The sequence below is a fragment of the Trachypithecus francoisi genome, unplaced genomic scaffold (assembly GCF_009764315.1).
Source record: "Trachypithecus francoisi isolate TF-2019V2 unplaced genomic scaffold, Tfra_2.0 Lachesis_group21, whole genome shotgun sequence".
Classification (NCBI taxonomy): Eukaryota; Metazoa; Chordata; class Mammalia; order Primates; family Cercopithecidae; genus Trachypithecus; species Trachypithecus francoisi.
In genome coordinates, this window is record NW_022681467.1 from 31646796 (window position 1) to 31663946 (window position 17151).

The 17151-nt window shown below is 48.5% G+C and overlaps 1 protein-coding gene and 1 non-coding gene across 19 annotated transcripts in view; both read left to right on the forward strand.

Moving 5' to 3' along the window:
* The window catches only part of EPB41L1 (erythrocyte membrane protein band 4.1 like 1), a 141417-nt gene that overhangs the window by 13878 nt on the left and 110388 nt on the right, over positions 1–17151 (forward strand). For all 18 annotated transcript variants that reach the window (XM_033186292.1, XM_033186289.1, XM_033186285.1 and 15 more), the window contains exon 2: positions 5976–6030. The gene's annotated coding sequence lies outside the window, so the exon portion shown is untranslated. The remainder of the gene's footprint in view (positions 1–5975; positions 6031–17151) is intronic.
* On the forward strand, positions 14829–14932 carry LOC117069166. Its single transcript, XR_004431414.1, has one exon. It is a non-coding gene; the product is annotated as a small nucleolar RNA U13 (small nucleolar RNA).

Consider the following 17151-nt stretch of genomic DNA (forward strand, 5'->3'; position numbering starts at 1 on the left):
GGCCTAAGCCCTACACACAGGACCACTGCCCATGCAGCCCATGCTATGCCATTGTCCTACTCTCCTTCCCTTTTGTCCTCTTCATTGAGTTTCTTATTCTGGGCCATTCTCTGCCAACAGACTGGGAGATACGGGCATCCTGAGAATAGTGGCAAAGGCTTATTCCTTCTTCTAGGAGACTGAGCCTCAGGGTAGGCCCCTGCCAAAGTTTAGGGACAGAGCTCAGGTTTCTGAGTCAGCGGGCCTAGTCAAAGCTGGGTGACTTTGTGCAGGTGACTTACCTCTGTGAGCCACAGCCTCATCCTCTGAACACTACAGGAGTTCCTATTTGGGGAGGTTTGAGGAGTCAGTGAAGGACACTGGGTACTCAGATCCCATTGTCACCATCACTGTGTAGGCACCAGAGGTAAATATTAATATTAGGTTCGGTAAGGTTTTGTTGAATGAGTAGATGCCATTCTATTCAGAGGTAAGCTCACAGTCAACTTTACCTCCGAGGCTTAGCTCTGGGCCAGGGCCAAGGAGGCCATCAGCCCAGGCCCTCAAGGACTTGACTGCAGAGTTGCAGCTGCCCCATACAGCAGCCATTAGTCACATGTGGCTAGTGGACGTGTAAAATGTGGCTGGGCCACCGAGGAACTGAACTTTTTGAACTCTATCGCCCAGGCTGGAGTGTAGTGGCACAATCTTGGCTCATTATGATGTCCACCTCCCAGGCTGAAGTGATTCTCCTGCCTCAGCCTCCAGAGTAGTTGGGACTACAGGTATGCCCCACCATGCCTGGCTAATTTTTCGTATTTTTAGTAGAGACGGGGTTCCACCATGTTTTCTGGGCTGGTCTCAAACTCCTGAGCTTGGGAAAAGTAATCCCAAAGGATTACAGGCATGAGCCACCATGCCCAGCTGAATTTTAAATTTCATTTAATATTTAATTTTATTTGATTTTAGCTAATTTAACATTTTAAAAGAATGCTCCATTTATTTATTGACAAACTATACATGTTTGGAAACTTAGATTTGTGAATATACCTTTTTTTTTTTTCCCCGAGACAGAGTCTTGCTCAGTCGCCTAGGCTGGAGTGCAGTGGCACGATCTCAGCTTACTGCAAGCTCTGCCTCACGGGTTCATGCCATTCTCTTGCCTCAGCCTCCTGAGTAGCTGGGACTACAGGCGCCCGTCACCATGCCCAGCTAATTTTTTTTTATTTTTAGTAGGGATGAGGTTTCACCATATTAGCCAGGATGGTCTCGATCTCCTGACCTTGTGATACACCCACCTTGGCCTCCCAGAGTGCTGGGGTTACAGGCGTGAGCCATCGCACCTGGCACCTTTTTTTTTTTTTTTTTTTTAAATCATAAAGGTGGCTGGGCGCGGTGGCTCACGCCTGTAATCCCAGCACTTTAGGAGGCCAAGGTAGGCAGATCACTTGAGGTCAGGAGTTCGAGACCAGCCTGGCCAACATGGTGAACCCTCATCTCTACTAAAAATACAAAATTTAGCCAGGTGTGGTGGCGCACACCTGTAATTCCAGCTACTCAGGAGGCTGAGGCAGGAGAATCGCTGGAACCCAGGAGGCAGAGATTGCAGTGAGCTGAGATCATACCATTGCACTCTAGCCTGGGTGACAGAGTGAGACTCCATCTCAAAAAAAAAATAAATAAATAAAATAAAATAAAAAAATTGTAAAGGCAAGGAGAATCTAAATATCTTATGAATATTTAGCACCTGAATCAAGATGTATTGTAAGTATAAAATACATATTGGATTTAGAAGAGGATATATTAAAAAGTAAAATATCTCTGTAGTCTTTTTCATTTTAGTTTTAATTTTTTTTTTAGAGACAGATTCTCACTCTGTTGCACAGGCTGAAGTGAGTGGCACGATTGTAGCTCACTGCAACCCCTGAACTCCTGGACTTAAGGGATCCTCCCACTTCAGCTAGTAGCGGGGACTATAGGCATGTGTCACCTCACCCAACTAAATTTTTTTATTTTTTGTAGAGACAAGGCCTTGCTATGTTGGCCAGGCTGTTCTTGAACTCCTGGTCTCAAGAGATCCTTCCGCCTTAGCCTCCCAAAGTGTGGGGATTACAGGCTTAAACCACCCAGCCAGGCCTATAGTATATTTTACATTGATTACATGTTGAGATAGATATATTGGGTTAAATGAATATATTATGAAAATTAATTTCCCTCATTCCTTTGCACTTTTTAAAATGTAGCTACTAAGGCCAGGCACGATGGCTCACACCTGTAAACCCAGCACTTTGGGAGGCCGAGGCAGGTGGATCGCTTGAGACCAGGAGTTCGAGACCAGCGTGGGCAACATGGAGAAACCCTGTCTCTACTGAAATTACAAAAATTAGCCAAGCATGGAGGTGCGTGCTTGTAACCCCAGCTATTTGGGAAGCTGAGGCATGAGAATTGCTGGAATGCGGGAGGTGGAGGCTGCAGTGAGCCAAGATTGTGCGTCTCCACTCCAGCCTGGGTGACAGAGCGAGATTCTGACTCAAAAAATAAAATAAAATAAAATAAAATGTAGCTACTATAAACTTTTAAATTACATATGTGGCTTGCATTATATTTCTATTTGACAACACTATTGTAGACGGAGTTGAGCTGGACATGTTCGATTAATAATAGAAGACTACATAAAGACTAGTTATTTGGGGAAGGTTGGGAGGCCAATGAAGGATGGATATTCCCCACCTCACCCCAGCCCGGGCCTTGCCCCTTGGTAGGAATGTTACCTTGGACAACCCCATAGCCTTGAGTATGAGATCAGGGCTTCTGATGGCAAATGAAAAACCTTGGTCTGGGTCCTCATCCTGGCCATGCCCTTCACTTGCTGTGTGTGTGACCTTGGGCACTTCTCTTTGCTGAACCTGAGCCTTTCATCTGCAAACTGAGACTAATGGTGGTTGAGGGGATGGCCTGAGAAATAATCTGAGTGAGTATTTAGCACAGTGCCTGGCATGCCCAAGCAGTCAAATATTTGCTGTTTGGTGGTTGCTACTATTGTTAGTGTGGGGGCTGTTGCCACGACACTACTGTTGCATCCAGCAGCTCATATTCAGTTATTCCATGTGTCTCAAGGGACATTGGCCAGAGGGGAAGAAGTTAAAATAGCTTGAGGGTGGGGGTTGGGATGGGGATTTGTATGATACCTCATCTCATACCTTTGTATGATACCTCAAGAGATTGCTTGGTTTTCGGGTAGCTCCTTGGATATTCCTTTCTGCAAGTGATCAGGCAAAGATAAATTCCCATTTTACAGATGAGGAAACTGAGGCCTGTGAAGGGAAAGTGACCTGGCTACACAGCCGGAACCTGAATGCAGGACATCCTGCCCCTGTTGTGGTGGTATTGGTGTCAGCTGATGCCACCATTCGAGGTTGTAGGAGCAGCACCTGACCAGAAATCCAGACCTTGTAAGTAATAGTTATTATTAGTCTTCTGTAACTGGAAAGGATCTTGACATTGTTTAGTACAATAGTCTCATTCTGAAGTCAAAGAAACAGAGATGAGAAAGATAGAGTGAGAGAGAGAGAGAGAGAAACTACTGATCACATAGCAAGTTGGTGGCCAAGCTGGAACTGATTCTGTTTGCTTAGATCCAACCTTCAGCTCAGCCCCAGCAGGATGGACGGCCCTGCTTGTCAGCGCCCTTCTCTCCTGCCCAGTCCCCAGAGAGGGCTTCTGAGAAAGAGGCTTTTGTTTCATCAGCTCCTCCTGGTTTCCTCTCAAGGTAGCTGCACACACATGCACACACACACTCACACCCATTGGCCCCAGTTTGCATTTGTTACACACACACACTCTCACATCCCATTGGCCTCAGTTTGCATTACACACACACACACACATACACACACACACACACACACACACACCCCATTGGCCTCAATTTGCATTTGTCTCTATTCCAGGTTTAAAGGGCCCTGAAATTTGAAGCCTATCCACACATACCTACTTTCTGGGTATCCCCGGAAAGACCATGAGCTTTTACATCAACGATGCCTGAGTTCAAATCCTTCTTCTATCTCTGATTCTCTCTGTGACCTTGGGCAAGTCACTTGTTCTTTTTTTGACCTCAACTTCCTCGTCTGAAAAGCAGGAATAGGAATGGTATATGTATAACCTAGTGGTTTAGCTGGGCTCCAGATCCCAGCCGCCAGTGTAGGGGTCTCAGCTCTGCCACTTATTCACTGCCTCGTCTTCAGTGAGTCATTTCATCCTTCTAGGTCTCAGTTTCCCCATCTTTGAATGGCACTGCTACCTCTTGGACAGTTGTGATAAGGCACCTTGCTGAGCTGTTCACAGGTGTCATCTCATTTAGTCCCCACTATTAGCCCTGGAAGCAGACACTATTATTCCTATTTTCCAAATGAGGAAGTAAAATGACTTGCCCTGGGCCACATAGCTAGTAAGTGTTAGAACCAGAATTCAAACCAGGTCTGAGTGACTCCAGAGCCTAAGCTCATAAACCACTGTACGTTCTTCCTGTTCACCTGATTTTCATATTCTACATGAAGTAGGAACACCTCATCCCACCTGGAGACTGACTGTTCTGAGTGTGTGAGCCTGTAGCTTCTCCCTCCAAGTCTCCTGCTCTATTGCATACTAAGCCTGACCTGTGGTTGGAGCTCAAAGAGGATTGAAAATGTACTTATATACTCTGAGTGAATTACACCAGAATAGGGTGTGAATGCTAAAAAGACCCCGAGGGAGGCCGGGCATGGTAGCTCATGCCTGTAATCCTAGCACTTTGGGAGGCCAAGGTGGGTGGATCACTTGAGGTCAGGAGTTTGAAACCAGCTTGACCAACATGGTGAAACCTCGTCTCTACTAAAAATACAAAAAAAATTAGCTGGGCATGGTGGCGCATGCCTGTAATCCCAGCTACTTGGAAGGCTGAGACAGGAGAGTTGTTTGAACCTGGTATACGGAGGTTGCAGTGAGCCAAGATCGCGCCATTGCACTCCAGCCTGGGCGACAGAGCGAGACTCCATCTCAAAAAAAAAAAAAGAAAAGGAAAGACCCCGAGGGATCACTGATTCCAACCATATTTATTTCACAGACAGGGAGACTAAGGCGAGGAAAGGCCAAGTGGACAGCAGGGGGTATAACCATGGCACCTGAGGAGGAACCTGGAGATTGGGGCCCCCACTCTCCTTCCTCCCCATACATCTAGTCCACCAGCAAGTTCTGGGGATACCACCTCTTTTTTTTTTTTTTTTTTTTTTTGAGACGGAGTCTCGCTCTGTCGCCCAGGCTGGAGTACAGTGGCCGGATTTCAGCTTGCTGCAAGCTCCGCCTCCCGGGTTTACACCATTCTCCTGCCTCAGCCTCCCGAGTAGCTGGGACTACAGGCGCCCACCACCTCGCCCGGCTAGTGGTTTTTTTTTGGTATTTTTTAGTAGAGACGGGGTTTCACCATATTAGGCAGGATGGTCTGGATCTCCTGACCTCGTGATCCGCCCGTCTTGGCCTCCCAAAGTGCTGGGATTACAGGCTTGAGCCACCGCGCCCGGCCTGATACCACCTCTTAAATACCTCTTGAGTCCGTCCACCTCTTTCTATCTCTTCTGCAACCACCCTAGCCTAGGCCCTCGTCATATCTCCCCTGGATAATCACAACAACCTCCTAACTGGTGTTCCTACAGCTTCCCCTGCCCCTCTTCCATCCAGCCTCTACCCTGCAAGCCAGTGGTTTCTCTTTGCTCTTACAATAAAGAGCGAATCTTCACCTTGGCCTCCAAACTCCTTGGCTGCCTGGCCCCTGCCGCCGCTTCAGGTGCATATTTGTTACTTTCTATTTTGCTTTCCGCCTTGTCACAAGGCCTTTTTGTTTAACAGGTTCAGCAACTTCCCTAAGGTGCCTCAGAGAGTCAAATGCCAGCCTGTCAATTTCCAGCACATGCTGGGCTCATGAACTCCTGTTCTGAGGAGCTAACGCTGTTTCCTCTCTCTAGGTGCCTGACTGACAGAAGTTCTTGCCCCTGGGGAGCTGGTGTGGACAGAGGAGGGGTGAGTGTTCTAGAGGCATAGCCTTATTATTCTCCTGCTGAGGTTGGACAAAGAGGTCTTCTAGGCCCTTGGGCTCTCAATTTTGACATATTTGACTGCTGGGGAAGTGTGAGGCTTTGTCTAGGCCACCTGTTTCTGGTGGCATTGAAAACGGGGGCAGTGCTGGGGGCCCTCCCTGGTTTTGGCTTGTTTTGGGGTAGGGGCTGAAATGCATATTCATCAAGCTCTGTATTCAACAACAGGCTTTGCCTCTATTGCTCATCCATGCCACCATGGCTGGTGAAGGACGGTGCTGGGCCTGGAAGCTGGCCCCATGGCCCCTGCCTGCCTTTGCTTCACCACTCCTAGGTCGTAGACTAGATTCAGGAGAGAGTGTTTTCATCCTGGCCCTGCCCGTTGACTACTATATGACCTTCCTTTCTATTGGCCTTAGGGTTGCATCAACATTGTTGGGTCAGGGGATAGGGGAAAGTAGGGTCAGACTAAATGATTTGTTTTCAAACTTTCCAGAGGGAACTCTCCTTTTCCATTGCACCCCAAAGAATCTCAATGTACAAAACAGCTAAAGGGGTTGCAGTGTGTGTTGGAATTGGCATGGGGTTGGCCAATTCGTCAACCCCCAGAAGCCCCCAGACAATGCAACTGACCTTTTCTTGGCTTTATGGAAGACACTTTGGAAACCACTGACCTGGGGCGTGTCAAAGCTTCTTCCCAGCTTGGAGGTGCTGTGACTCTGGCAGGGCGAGGGAGTAGAGAGGGAACTCAGCCAATGGAGTTACATTGATTGGGAAATTTCGAAGTAACATGCAAATGTCACTGTGATGTTACTAGTAAGGCACAACTGCCAGGGCTGTGATGTTACCATTCTGGAGTCCTCTGGTTTTTAATTTTGGTTCGATGTGAAGTATCTTTGTACCCCTAGGGAAACTTTCCATTTGTGTGTGTGTGTGTGTGTGTGTGTGTGTGTACACATGTGTGTGCACCTGTAGGGAGCAGGAACTGTGGGGAATGAAGTGTGGCCGAGCCAGGCTGGGACAGGTAGAATGAATGGTGGGCAGAGCTGGGAGCATGTTGCTCCTGGGGGTGGTGGGGGTAGGGGGTGGCTTTAGCTCAGTTAAAAGGAGCGATTTGGCTCCTTCCTACAGGGGCCCCATGGAGATCTCTGGGCAGGAAGCACCGGGAACAAGGAATCCTCTGTCCGCAGCCACAGCACAGCCAGGACAGAGGAGGTGGATTAGGAGTTCCTGGGAGGGAGCTTGCCCAGCCTTTCCCTGACATTTGGGCAAACTTGTGGGGAGATGCGGAGCTCAAGGTATGTGCGCATAGGGAAGGTGGGGCTCCGTTAAGGGGAGGTTGAGATCAGCTCATGCATTTATTCCACACATTCCTCAAGCTTCCTGAAGCCTTTCAAGGAGCCAAGCTCAGAGGCAGACAATTCTGTAGGAGTCAGAGCCAAGAAAGATGAGACTCTAGGTATTAACCACCATCAGTTTACTGAAGGAGACAGGAAATGTGAGAGATAATAGACTTTCACAGGCAGCTGGGTGCAGTCGGAGCTATTTGGTCTGTGTGTCTAGAGCCCCACATTCAAATTCTTGCTCTACAGTAATGGTCTCATGACTTCCCCTTTCTGAGCCCTCGTTTCTCCTTCCATAGAATTCAGATGAACACATCAGCCCTAGCTACTTCTCAATGCTTTTCTAAGTGTCAATTAGAATGGAGTTTTTCAAATCTTTTTGGACAGCAGAAACCCAATACTGTAAGCATTTATAGCAGAACTTGTCTGGTTCTAGGGCAGTTTACCCAGAATTTTGCCCTCCTCATGGCTCTTAGTTTCCTGTGTGCTTTTGGAGATACCTCTGCAAATTCCCAGGGCTCTAGGAAGCAGGGTCTAAAGACACTGGGTCAGGGTATTCTTGAGAACATGCTTTGAAAACTGCCCACTGCAACCCAGATGATAGGGGTGGTGCCACGTACACAAGAGTCGTTATAATACTGGCTTCTGCTTGGCCCTGCCCGTGGCCAGCACTGACCTTATCTTAGTTAGGGTCTATACAATTGGGCATGGCTTTTTTCCAGAAACCAGTGACAAAAACTCAACTCAAAGTGGCTTTAAACCAAAAACGACTTTAATGGATCCTGGGGCAGTTCAAGGGTCTGAAGAATGAGGAATCAGGTTGACACTCTCTCTGCCATCACTGTTTATCTGTCCCTTTTAAGCTGTCCTTTGCCCCAGCTTAGCAATCCAAACAGAAAAGGGAGACTCTTTTTCTTCTAGAATCTGTATGTCAATCCAAGGGAAGGACTCTGAGTGTTTCAGTCACTGTTGCTGGGAGGATAGGAATATTCTGAGTGGCCAGGTGTGGGTCAGGTGCCTACCCATGTAGCTAATGTAGGGGCACAGCTAGCACCAGACATAGGGGGAGTAGAAGACTGTTGGCAGACCACGAGAACATGCTAGGATATTAGTGGAACCCTAGGTTGTAACAGCTCATAGGCCTGCAAGGGGCTATAACTCCCCTCTTCAGTTATAGTAATGCAAATGCCAACAATAATAACAATAGCGAATGTGCATTGAATTACTCTCTCTGTGCCAGGCATGTTCTATTGCTTTATGTGTATTCTTTCATTTAACTCTCATGACAGTCTTTGGGTAGGTCCTATTGTTACTATTATTTCCCCATATTATCGATGAGGAAACTGAGGCCCTGTTAAGTTAAGGCCACACTTTGAGTAAGTAAGGGAGCTGGGTTTCAAGCCCAAGGTGTCTGGCTTCAGAGACCATGCTCTGACTACTGCATCTCCAGCCTCTGTTTAGTAGGCCAAGTGGCCATCTTGCTTTTGCTTGTATGCACAGAGCTCATGACCTACAGAGGCAGCCCAGGCCCAGGTTGCACTGCTCTGCCTGTTGAAAAGGGCTTCCCTATGCAGTGCACATGTCTACCTCCGTACAAATCCATCCAGACAGCATATGGCTCTGTGTTAGGTGTTGCAGGAGATATCAAGAAAAAAATCATCCATGAACCTGCCTGAACGGTCACCATCACAATAAGTCACATTACTGACATTGTGCCAGGCTCCATGCTGAACTCTTTATGTGCATTATCTCATTTAATTGCAACAGCAGGCCAGGTGCAGTGGCTCACACCTGTAATCCCAGCACTTTGGGAGGCCGAAGCGGGTGGATCAGTTGAGGTCGGGAGTTTGAGACCAGCCTGACCAACATGGTGAAACCCCATCTCTACTAAAAATACAAAAATTAGCCAGGCGTGGTGGTGCACGCCTGTAATCCCAGCCATTTGGGAGGCTGAGACAGGAGAATCACTTGAACTCAGGAGGTGGAGGTTGCAGTGAGCTGCGATCGTATGACTGCATTCCAGCCTGGGCGACAGAACAAGACTGTCTCAAAAATATAATAATAATAATAATTGCAGCAACAACTCCAGAGAGTAGGTTCTGTTATTGTCCCCATTTTCCAGGGGAAACTGAGGCTCAGAGGGAATAAGTGACTAAGAAACTACAAAACTGGTATTTGAGTTCAGGTCTGCCAAACTCCAGAGCTTGTACTAGAACCCACTGCATTCAGCTGTGTCCCCTAGAGGGGGGATACATGTGTGCAGATGTGATTGTGACACAGTCAGCATGCAAATTGCCACTGAGAGGGACAGGAAAAATGCAACTGAAGTTCAGAGGAGAGAGGTGAGGGAAAGGGGGAGAAGGGGACATTTGATCTAAGTTGAAGGGAACTAGGATTTGGACATTCAATTCAGGGAGGGATCTCTAGGAAGGGTTGGAAGAGAGAAGCAGGGGTAGTGAAGCTTGGGGAGAATGAAAGAGCTGAGGTGGGGGTGAGGATGGGGGGTGTTGTGGCCAGCTGTGCTTTCAGGCCCCACAGAAGGTGCCTCCTTCTTCCAGACTGTTCTCTTCATAGATGTGAAGAGGGTTGATCTTCTCCAGGAGAGCTCAACACAGGTGCTCAGTTCCTTCCTTTCCTCCTGATGTGAGGTGGACAGGCCCTATCTGGAGGGTAGACAAGGCACCTGGGCACCAACGGCTGTCAGTGCTTCATTCCCTTCTTCCTGGTGGTGAATGGAGGGAAGAATGGTCCATTCTCCAGGGACCAGCACTTTCTCCAGACAGCACAGTGCTCCAGGCACCAGAATGGCTGGACTGGACATTCAGGAGGGTTCTCCATGTCCTCCCTGGATAACAGGCTGAAGCATGTGCCTCTCACCCATGGAGGGGCTCCTTTCTCCTGTGCCCTCCCTTAGCTAATCTCATCCATTTGTCAGAAGGTGGATTGCCCCCCAGAGGCCTGGGCTCTGTTCCTAAAGTGCCTTTGGATTTTTCTCCAAACAACACAGGTGGGAAATTGGGAGAAGAGTATGATGTAGTGCTAGGAGCTCTCTTGGTTTCAAAGGGTAGAATAGCAGTTATTTTTCCTGAGCTGGATTCACAGTGAGTCAGGGGTTTTATCATCCCATTTTGCAGATGAGGAAGTTGAGGTTCAGAGGAGGAAAATGATGCAAATGCAGTTGTCACATGAAATGTGAATGATTGTGCCTTTGTCTCCTGAAGGAAGGACATAAACCTAGAGACTCAACATGGAAAACTGCCCCTTCCCTCCCCTGCTCTTGCCCATCAATTCCTCCTCCTGCGGCAGTGGCTCTGAAATGCTGACTCTGGCTACCCTGGCTGCTCTCCATTCTCTCCTCTACATGGTAACAGATCATTCCTCCGGGATTGCTGCCTGCCTGAGAGCTAGAGGGTTGTCTCTGGGGGACCCAGGCCTCAGGAATGTTGCCCACGTAAGGTCCAGACATCCATTATTTCTTCTGTGACTCTTATGGTCTCTGGAGTCCCTGGATTTCTCCAATCCTTCTTGAAGGAATTCTAGCATTTCTGTAATGGGAAAAGAGGCAGAGAAGGACAGAAGAATTCTTTCATTAGGGTCCTTCAACCCCATGGTCCTTATCACCTGGCTCACACTAGAACTAGAATCAAAGTCCTTTATATTTTTTTCTACAAAGGGCTTTTTATTTGTTTGTTTGTTTTGTTTTTGTTTTTTTTAGGGCTTTTCAATTTTTCATCTCATCTGATTTTCCTTGTAATCCTGAGAAATAAGGCAGGAAGGGTATAATTATCCCATTTTGTGGGTGGGTTAACTGAGGCTCAGAGAAGGTAAGTGACTTATCCAAGGTTGCATAAAAGATAGTGGCAGAGCAGGGCTAGAAGACAGAAGCCAGTGTCCAGGAATCCTGACCTTTCTTCTCAGTGCCCAGTGCTAACAACTACTGGGACAGCCTGTGGCTGGCCTCTTAGTCCCTCTCCACCTCCATCCAGGACTCCCTCTCTGGTTCAGCCCAGTGTGGGGGAGGGGTCATGTCCCCAGTTTGGACCTTCCCAGGCTTCCTAAGGCCTCCAGAGTAAAGCCTGACTCACCAGTTCTGTATCTGAGAGTTCCCCAAATTCAGCCCCAACCTACGACTCTTGCCAATCTCAGCTAACATAACAGGCTAGTCTTTTCCTTCTGACAAGATGGACAAGATTAGTCATTTGTTAGGGGGCATCCCTCTGTGGGATGTTGGAGGAATGGGTTTCAGCCTGCTTGCTGCTCAGGGAGTAGATAGGGAAACTGAGGCAAGTGTCAGCACAATCACTACATTCAGGACAGCTTAGAGAGGCAAGGCTAGGAAAAGACTTGGACTTGACTAATATGATGGGCCTTTCCCCAGGAAAATCTACTGCTTTGTTTCATTAAATGAAACACAGATGGCGCATGCCTATAATCCCAGCTACTTCAGAGGCTGAGGCAGGAGAATTGCTTGAACTGGGACCTGGGAGGTAGAGGTTGCAGTGAGCCAAAATCAAGCCACTGCACTCCAGCCTGGACTACAAGAGCAAGACTCCATCTCAAAACAAACAAACAAACAAACAAAAAACACAGAGTGTACTGAGTGCCTATCTTTTGCTCTACTTCTATCCCAGAGAAATTCTTCCAAGGGGCACCCTGAGCTTTATCAGAAAAGTAGCACCTAGGCCAAACCAGAACCAGAGACTCAGGTTCTTAAGGAGCATTGGAGATTATAGCTCAGCACTTGCCAGAACAACTGGGATTCTGGAATTACTGATGATGACTGCACAACTCCATATGTAAATATACTCAAGAGGAGTGAATTGTGTGCTGTAAAGTGGTACATTTTATGGCATATGAATTATATCTCAATTTTTTAAAAAAAAGAATACCTGGGATTATATTAGATTATGCCCTGCATTTGTAGGTGCTTAATAGATATTTGTTGAATGAATGCATTAATGAGTATAACATGTATTATTCATTTTACTTAAAAATTTTTTTTGATATAAGAACATCTTTTTTTTTTTTTTTTTTTTTTTTTTTTGAGACGGAGTCTCGCTCTGTTGCCCGGGCTGGAGTGCAGTGGCCGGATCTCAGCTCATCGCAAGCTCCGCCTCCCGGGTTTACGCCATTCTCCTGCCTCAGCCTCCGAGTAGCTGGGACTACAGGCGCCAGCCACCTCGCCGGCTAGCTTTTTTTGTATTTTTTAGTAGAGACGGGGTTTCACCGTGTTAGCCAGGATGGTCTCGAACTCCTGACCTCGTGATCCGCCCGTCTCGGCCTCCCAAAGTGCTGGGATTACAGGCTTGAGCCACCGCGCCCGGCCTGATATAAGAACATCTTATAAAGTACATTTGTTTGATCCTCACAGCAGCTGTGAGGAGGAGGCAAGGCAAGAATAATGATCCCCATTTAACAGATTAAGAAACAGAGGCCTAGAAAGATTAAATGACTTACCCAGGGCAATTGAATTAAAGTTTTAGAGAGTTGAAATAAGTTTTTATGCTATCTCCTCCAGCCCCTGATTCATGAAGCAAACCTTAACCAAGCACTTCTATAACTGAGCTATCCCTGAGGATGCTGAGATACTGATATCGACATGCCAAGACCTCTCTCATTCTCAGTAGTCAAGAGGGAGACTCAGATGAAGAACCAAGCCCTGACAATATGTTGTGATTAGTACTGAAGGGAGGTGGGCTCAGGGGCTGCAATGCCTGAAGGGGCTCTGACCAGCCCTGGGGATAGCAGGGTGACTGCCCTGGAGTCTGACAACTGACTGGACCAGGAAGGATCAGAAAGATGGCCAAAAGAAAGGGCAAGGTGTGGCCGGGTGTGGTGGCTCATGCCTGTAATCCCAGGACTTTGGGAGGCTGAGGTGGGCAGATCGCTGGAGGTCAGTAGTTGGAGAACAGCCTGGCCAAGATGTGAAACCCCATCTCCACTAAAAATACAAAAATTAGCCAGGCATGGTGGTGCATGCTTGTAATCCCAGCTACTTGGGAGGCTGAGGCAGGAGAATCGCTTGAACCTGGGAGGGTTGCAGAGTCAAGATTGAGCCACTGCACTCCAGCCTGGGTGACAGAGCGAGACTCCATCTTGAAAGAAAGTAAGAAAGAAGGAAGGGAAGGGGAGGGAAGGGGAGGGGAGGAGAGGGGAGGGGAGGAGAGGGGAGGGGAGGGGAGGGAAAGGTGGGCAGGGAAGGGAAGGGAAGGGTGGGCAGGGTAGGGTGTCTTCATGTCAGTCCAGGGTGCCCTTGAATCCTGTGATGAGATTAGGGCTGGCTTTGATTCAGAAGAGCAGGAGGAGTCACTGATGAATTTTAAGCAGGCGAGGAACAATGCTAGATTTCCCTCTGCCCTCCATCCAGGGCAAGCCCATTTCAGCCCATTCTTCAATACCACTCTTCCTGCCTGTCCTCCTTCTCTGTACCCTCTGCACTGGTCACACGGTGAGCCTGATAGAGGTGAACTTGAGCCCAGGGGTCCTCTCTCTCAGACCAAGCTAGTCCTTGCTTCATCACTCCAAGTAGCCCTCCTCAGTTTGAGTCCACCCCTGACATTGCTGTTCTGGCCTTCAACTGATCACAGCTAGAAACTGTCGGTAACATTATCACTAAGGGCTAATAACCATTAAAACAGATTACCATTTATCAAGCCCCTACTCTAAGCCAGACATGGTTATAAGTGATTCATTTCTGTGTCACTTAAAATCATTTAATCCTCATCCTAAGAAATAGGTTATAGTATAGTCCCTAGTTGGCAGATCAGGAAACTGAGGCACAGAAAGGTGTCATAATTTGCCTAAGTGTTGGTGAAGGTGGGATTCAAAACCAGAGGCTGTGCTGAGTCTTATCCACTGGACTGTAGAACACACAGGAGGAAAAGGACAGTCAGTCCAGCTGAAGACTGAGTGAGCAAAGAAGGACTGGTCCGGTGAACTTGGCAAGCCACAGAAGCACACACAGGCCTTGAAGTCCATACATTCAGTGTGATGGGCAATCTGCCTTTTGCCTTTGAATCTAGGATTTCTGAAGCTCTAGGCCGACTGTGTCCCTGTCTGTTTTATGTAGCCTGGCTGGAGCCTGAGCCCTGGACAGCCAGATTCATATTTTCTCTCTCATCTGTTTCTCTTTCTCCTACCCACCACCCCAGTGCTTGGGCCTAGAAATGGATTCTGCCTCCAGCTGCTTCTCCATTGAGTCCTGATTTAGTCAGCACATTGTTATTAAAAACTCCAATTTGTCCTGTGTACTGGGATACAGAGGCCAACATGGCAGGTAAACACATGCTGTGGTCTGGATGTTTGTGTCCCCCTATAATTTATTTGTTGAGATCCTAACCACCAAGATAATGGTATTAGGAGGTGGGGCCTTTGGGAGGTGATGAGGTCATGAGGGCTCCACTTTCATGAATGGGATTAATGTCCCTATAAAAGATCCCAGAGCCTTTGGTAGTTAATGAGCATGATGATTGGGTATTCACGCACGTGTGTGAAATGTGCCACCTTCAAACCTTGTTACAACATCAACGCATTACCTGTCTGACATGGAAAAAAAAAAGAGCGATCTCAGAGAGCTAGATTTCCCTTCTACCATACGATGACAAGCTAGAAGGAGCCATCTCTGAACCAGAAAGCAGCCCTCTGTAGACACGGAATCTGCTGGCACCCTGATCTTTGACTTCTCACAAAAATGTGAGAAACAAATGTTTGTTGTTTATGAGCCACCCAGTTGATGGTGTTTTGTTATAGCAGCCCGAAAGCAGAACTTCATACCATTCTCTGGCATTTCCCAAGAGGTAGTGACAAAGATGTCTCTTGGTTCCTCCATGGGATGCATGATTTCGAATTTGGAAAAATACCTCTGTTGGGGGAGGTAGCATGTGCTGGGGGCCCTTGTGCTGGGGGTCAGGCTTGGGCTGTGATGCTGCCTCGTCTGTTGCCATGCTGGGTGACCTTAGGCTGGTCCTTGCCTCTCTCTGGTCCTCTTCCTCCCCATCTACCAAAGGAGGGGATTGGCTGGAATATGAGAACAATCCCTGGCATTTGTAGGGCATTTGCCTGGTCTATGTGTCATGTGCTCACAGGAGCCCAGGCTGATTCCAAGGTCCCTTCCTGCCTGGCAGTTGGCTCCTGGGTCTCACAGGCCCTGGAAGTGACCTCTGGGCTGGGTAGCTCATCAGCTTCCCCACACTCTAGCCTGTGGGGTCTCCTGTGGCTTCTCAGAGCTGACAGAACAGGTTCCAGCAACACAGCCCCTGACACAGAAGCCAGACCTGTCCAGCAGGGACCCCACGCACTGGTGGGTGTAACCTCTTATTCTTACCTTTGGGCAGGAAGTGGAGAAGGTTAGAGTGGGGATGGAGTGAGAGCAGACCTTCAAGGCCCCTGAAACTATGCAGTTAACCTAGTCCTGCCTCAGGAAGGGTGGTGAAACCAAAGCCCTAGAAGAGCAGCTTTCCCCAAGACTTTGCCAAGTGTCACCAAACTATGCTGGAACCCAGATCTACTGACCCCTCCCTGCACAAGTGCGTCATGTGCTCAGCTGTTCCTGGGCCTTGCTCACGGAGTAGGGGAGGGCAAAGGATAGAGCCTGTGTGCACCTGGCCAGGTGGAGAGTGACCACATTTTATCCTGATGCTTATGGTTGGTGGGGGAGAAGTGTCTCCATGTAATTTGTCATGTTTCCCTGCCTCCTGTCATGTGTCTTAGATAAGTTCCTGGGTCTCTTGCCCAATTGATTCAAACAGCCTATAGGTTGAGTGTCCAGAGGAGGGGGCGATGCAGAGGGCGAGCCTTTGTGCCAAATGGGGACAGGAGGCCTGGTGAGCCTGCTGTGCACCGTTCCTGGTGGTGGAGCTGCTCAGCTGTGAGTGCCCATCCTTTCTCCTGGCCGTGGCCATGTGGCCTAGGCTAGCAGGCCCTGGAAGAGCCTCTCTGTGTCCTTCCTGGTTCTTGGTGTCTACAGCCTCACCCACAACCCTGAAGCTCTGGGCTCTGCTGCTCAGCTCTGGCACAGAGACTGGTTTGGCAGGTTTAGCCACACCCGTGAGCAGTGTGAGGGCTGGGAGCTGGGGTGGGGCACGGCTGAGGAGGCAGTACTGCCCTGTCCTTCCCCCCATACCCCCAAATCCCAGCCTCACTTCTGCTGCCTTTTCTACCTTTCTCAAGGGAGGCTTCCTGGCAAGCTGGAAGGCAGAAGCCACGCAGACTTCTAGTCCTGGTTCCACTACTTACTCGGTATGTGGCCCTCGGCCAGCCCCTTTCCCTTCTTGGACCTCAGTTTCAGCACCTGTACAATGGGGCTTTGGGCTCAGTGATCCTCAGACAGCCACGTTGTATGATTCTAGTTGGGGCTCTGCCATTTTCTCTCCATCCCTGAACAAATGATAGAGCACTGACTGCCGCAGGTTCTGGCTTGGTAAAATGAGTGCCTCGACCCTTGCTCGCTTCCTGGGGATGTCGATAGGATCAGCAACGTCCTAGCAAGCATCCAGTCTCCATGGGAAAGTTTTCTTTCTATAGTTTGGCCTGCCCTTATCTGGTTCAAGCAGGAGAGAGGATACCTAGAGATGGGGCTTTCTCTAGGCTCCCTCCCACGCTCCACTTACCCTGAGACCATAATTGACTGAGAACCAGGCTTTCTGGACGGCTCTGTGATTAAGGGGAGGGACAGAGGTAGAGAACAAGAACACAGAGGAAAGGCCCTCGCACTTGCTGCCTCTCGTTCCTCCCGACCTTCATATCAGCCCAGGGTTTGGGGGAAG